A 5862-nucleotide genomic window follows, 5' to 3' on the forward strand; every position below is an offset into this window, starting at 1 on the left:
GGAAGAAGTGTAGCCAGAGTGCTCCTTGGAGGCCAAGATGGCTAAACTTCGTCTCTCATACTTTGGACATATTGTCAGGAGGGAACAGTCGCTGGGAAAGGATGTCATGCTGGGTAAGATGGAGGGTCAGAGAAAAAGAGGAAGACCCCCAATGAGATGGATCGGCCAGGTGGCATCATCGATGGTATCGAGTGTGGCAGCGGTAGTGAGGTTGGCCCAGGATCGGACATTGTTTCGTTCTACTGTGCATGGGGTCGCTATGAGTCGGCGACTCGATGGCACCTGACAACAACAACAAAATTCAGAAATGCAGTGCAGAGAGTTGGCTTTTGACCCCAACACATAGATGAGATCTGAAAAGTGCCCATTGGATTTAGTAATTGAGCCATCTTTGGTGATGTGACAGGGCAAACGCCAGAAGGTACACAGTGGTGTGATGGGGCAAACACCAGAAGGCAGATGGAGAGAGCAATGGAGACAAAGTATGGTGTTCTTTCCAAAAGGGGCTCAGAAATATCACCTTCCGGTTGTCATTCCTCGGGCTAACTTGGAGACCGCCACCCTTTTCCTGTTCATTAGAGCAGGGGTGAGGAACCCTTTTCTGCCAAAATTTATAACATCATTTCCAGGCCATACAAAATTATCAAATTTTAAACTGCTGAGGACTAAGGTGTGCCTGACCCAAGCCATGGTATTTTCAACAACCTCATATGCATGCAAAAGCTGGACAGTGAATAAGGAAGACTATAGAAGAATTGATGCTTTTGAGTTATGGTGTTGGAGGAGAATATTGAAAGTGTCATGGGCTGCCAAAAGAACCAACAGATCTGTGTTGGAAGAAGTGCAGCCAGAGTGCTACTCAGAGGCTAAGATGGCCAAACTTCGTCTCTCATAATTTGGACATATTGTCAGGAGGGACCAGTCGCTGGAGAAAGACATCATGTTTGGTAAGGTGGATGGTCAGAGAAAAAGAGGAAGACCCCCAATAAGATGGATTGGCCAGTGGCAGCATCAATGGGCTCAAGTGTGGCAACAGTACTGAGGTTGGCCCAGGATCAGGCAGTGTTTCTTTCTGCTGTGCATAAGGTCACTGTGAGTCGGCACCGACTTGATGGCACCTAACAGCAACAACAACAACATAGTTAGTCAAACATTTAATTAACTTACAACTAATTTGATGGCTGGAATTTCAGTTGCCTTGGCAGTACTAGACCAAGGCCCTTGGGCTGGACCTTCCCACCCCTACTTTAGAAGGTACACGAATCCTTTGTGACAGCTAAACCCCACATTGACTTGTATTACCTTTAGTTGTTTAGTGTTTAAAAAAATTCTATTTCTTGAATGGCTCTGTATAAATCAAACTTTAAACTCAATTTGCTTCCCACAAATCATTCAAAATTTCCCAGGACAAAATTGACATTCATTCTCTGATTGAACAATTCTATTTTTCATGTGGTCCTTGATTCATTGGTTGACACTTACTTTGGTTTTGGGCTTGAGAATCTGAAATGTAAATGGTGAATATCCAATCAGGAAATAAATCTTGCTAAATCCTACTCTCACAGACCAGACCTTTTGTTTCCTCACCCTCATCTTCCCTGGACTACACAGTAAATGTTTCTTTGCTGGTTCAATTCTCTCCCATCTTAAAGCAAATAAGTAAACCAGTCAGCCAACTAATGAACTACATCTTCTTTGATTGTATGTCCTACCTGGTTACAACTCCACCATTCTTTCCTTCTTGGCCAAGTGACCTGTCAGAGGACCACCCCCTGGTTCATATCCTCACCTCCATTTATTCTTCTGCTCTGCCTTGGAGTTTCTTCTCAAGTCTCCATGAAACAACTCTTTAAAAGCCCCCCAATAATCCCTACAGTGATGATACATATTCCCAATCTTTCTTGTTCTCTAATACTTTGCCATATTTAACGCTGGTATGTTTGGTCTCATCTGAGAAGGGGTTAAACATCATTGACTATATAATCCAATGTTCCCATTGTACAGATGAGGTCCAGAGAAGTCAAGTTAATGGGCCATTATTAGTTAGCTATCCAACCAGAATATTCCTTTGAAACATGGATGGTGAGACTTCCCACTCACCTACTTTGAACACGTCATCAGGAAATATCAATCCCTAGAACAGGGAATCCTAGTTGATAAAGTAGAAGGTCAGAAAAAATGAGAGAGAGCCTCAATGAGATGAATTCACCCAACAACCACCAGTGGACTCCAAGCATACTAACAACATCAGCACCAGGTAATAGTTCACTTTGCTATACATAGATCTCCATGTGTCTTAGACTGGATTCTCTAGAGAAGCAAACAAGTGAAAGTTATACATGTATCTGTAAAGAGAGGTTTATATCAAGGATATATTGACACAATTGTAGTAGGCAAGTCCCAAGTTCATGGATCATATGCCATGCTGGAGGCTTTTGATTCATGTAGCTGTAGGGTTGATGTACAGCACAACAGAGAGCAGGCAGATAGGTTAGGCAAGTAAGATGGCAGGCGGCTGATGGCTCCCAGGATTGGCAAGTGATGAAGCAGACAATTAGTTCAAGTCCAAAGAACTGGAGGTTGGATGATGAGCCACATGCAGGATCCAGATCCAACAAAAAGCAAGCAAGCTTAGCCTGAGTGTCCAATATATTGGAAGCAGACCACACCTCCCAAGGAAAATCCTTTCAACTGATTCACTGCTCATAGCAGATTTCATTATGAAGTTGGTTACGTTATATCAGATTTCATCATGGAGGGCTACGCCTGGCAAACCACTGAGCATCCTGGCCCAGTCAAGTTGATACAAAACCTTAACTAGCACACCATGTACTAGAGCCAATTTGATGATAGTTAATAACAATAAAGTCAGCTATCACTGCAATAATGCCATGTAACAAATCACTCCCAAGCCCATTGGCAAACAGCAACATTTCCTTTCTCACTCGCAGGTCCATGGGTTGGCTGGGGTAGCTCTGTCCCATTTTGTAGCTGGGGCCCAGGTTTCTAAAGATGATACTCGGGGAAAGCTGTACTCCTGACAAATCACAGGAGTGCAAGAATGAGAGAAGAAGCAAACATTGTTGCTCTGTCCACCTTCAGTCACACAGCCAAGCCTCACACTGATGGAGTAGGGAAGAATGTCCCACCTTCAGTCACACAGCGAAGCCTCATACTGATGGAATAGGGAAGAATGTCCCACCTTCAGTCACAAAGCCAAACCTCACACTGATGGAATAGGGAAGAATATCTCACCTTCCATTGTGGGAGGCTCTGTGAAGCCATTGAGATATGATTCGGACCCAGAGAGGACCTGCAGAATCAGACTGAGGTGTCACCCAGTTCAGTTATTCATGGTGTCACCCCACCTACCCCATCCCATGGAGCTCCTCCCATACCTGCCCATCTAGAATCCTTAGTCATGTTTATCATCAATTCTAGCCATAAAATAATAGATGATAAGTATAAACAGTTATAAATTGCTTAAATGTAGCATTTCTTCAATTACATGAATACCAACAACAGATTATTTTGAAATTTTTTCAGCATTGAATTACATTATTAGTTACATCGGTAACTGAGCAGAAGACCTTCTTAAAAACTGTTCCTTTTATTTTTTTTAACTACTACTTCATTCCCAAGTTATTCACATAGATTCAGAAATACTGATTACCACAGTATTTTAATGAAAACAGCAGAAAATGTGACAGAATCGGCAACTATAAAAACACCACCAGCAACGAAACAAGTGTGTGGTAGTATGCCTACAGATGAAACCACGTGATTCAAAGTGACCTTGAATGACCCCTCTGACAGGAACTTCTTGTTGTTAAGTGCCTTTGAATCAGTTCCAACTCACAGCGACCCTGTATAGGACTTCTGAGGAGCATCTGGTGAATTTGAACCACCAAACTTGCAGTTCAAATTGACCTTGCAGTCAAGTGCTTATCCTTCAATGCCACACCAGGACTTCATGGAGTGCATTTGAAAGAGCGCATTCCAAGGTTCAAGGAGTAAATTAGCGCAGAGTTTTAGCCCTGTAGGGATATCATTGATACATGTAAACGGACCTTACAAAAAACGTTTTTGTTGTTATAGCTACAGGAATGTAGTTATTTAAAATATATATATATATAAATTTATGCTGAAATACAAATACTTTATCAAGTTACCCCCTCTGACAGTGTCACCTATGCGGCTGTACCCTTCCCCTGCCGCCCCATGATGCCATTGGAATTGGGAGCAATGGCTGTAAGACCACACAGCTGAGCTCTCTTCTCTGACAAAGCAGAAAGAGGCCGTGAGAGACAAGGCCAAGCAAAACCATCAACAAAAATTTGTAAAAAGCAAAGAAAAGACGTAAAGCACATGAGCATTTGGGGTTTTGTTGTAAATGAGAACAATGAGTCTCTGAGGAAAGCTCAAACATCAATGGTTGGCTTGCCATCGTGACATCATAATAGTAGGTCTTGACTATGAATGATGGTTTAGCACCAAGAGTCCTGAAGCAGGACTGCTCTAAGAACCAAGGTGAGATGCTGACTGGTGTCAGAGCTGGCTCACACCCTGAGAAGGCAATAAATGATGAGGGCACCAGGCTGGGGCAGGGGAACAGCCACACACAAAGAGCCCTAAGACTTGAGCTGCAGTTTGGAGAAGCAGGACTCCAGGGAAACGCGTGGAAGTCCACAAAACCAAAGACGGCAGAAGGCAAATAAGTACATACTGTTCAGAGGTCCAGAAATACAACCACCAGGAGACAGCCTTGTGGATGGCAAGCTGTACTATTTAGGACAAATTCATTGTTGTACACTGGAGGGCAAATTTATGAATGCTGTTAGGCCGAGAAATGACTGTGGCTGAGGATATAAGTAGCGCTGTTGTTTTTAGGTGCCATCGAGTCGGTACCGACTCATAGCCACCTTATGCACAGCAGAAGGAAACACTGCCAGATCCTCACTACTGTTACCATGCTTGAGTCCATCGATGATGCCACTTGGCCAATCCATCTCATTGGGGGTCTTCCTCTTTTTCTCTGACCCTCCACCTTACCAAACATGATATCCTTCTCCAGTGACTGCTTCCTCCTGACAGTATGTCTGAAGTATGAGAGACGAAGTTTGGCTATCCTGGCCTCCAAGGAGCATTCTGGCTGCACTTCTTCCAAAACGGATCTATTGGTTCTTTTGGCAGCCCATGGCACTTGTAATTTTCTCTTCCAACACCATAACTCAAAAGCATCAATTCTTCTATGGTCTTCCTTATCCACTGTCCAGCTTTTGCATGCATATAAGGTTATTGAAAATACCATGACTTGGGTCAGGCGCACCTTAGTCCTCAAGCTGACATCTTTGCTCTTCAACACTTTAAAAACACTTGTGCAGCAGATTTGCCTAATGCAATACGTTGTCTGATCTCTTCACTGCTGCTTCCATGAGTGTTAATAGTTGATCCAAGAAGAATGAAGTCCTTGACAACTTCAATCTTTTCTTCTTTGATAAGAATGTTGTTTATTGGTCCAGTGGTGAGGATTTTTGTTTTCTTTACATTGAGATGTAATCCATACCCAAGACTGTGCTCTTTGACCTTTATCAGTAAATATTTTAAGTTCTCGTGACTTTCAGCAAGCAAGGTTGTATAATCTGCATATTGCAGGCTGTTAATGAATCTTCCTCTAATCCTGATTCTCAAATTATTTGCTCAGCATACCGGTTGAATAAGTATGGTGAAAGAATACAACCTTGTTGCATACCTTTCTTAATTTTAGACCATTCAGTGCTCCCATGTTCTGTTTGAACAACTGCCTCTTGGTCCAGGTACAGATTCCTCATGAGCACAATTAAGTGTTCCGGAATACTCATA

This window comes from Chrysochloris asiatica, unplaced genomic scaffold (assembly GCF_000296735.1).
Source record: "Chrysochloris asiatica unplaced genomic scaffold, ChrAsi1.0 scaffold00041, whole genome shotgun sequence".
NCBI classification, from domain to species: Eukaryota; Metazoa; Chordata; class Mammalia; order Afrosoricida; family Chrysochloridae; genus Chrysochloris; species Chrysochloris asiatica.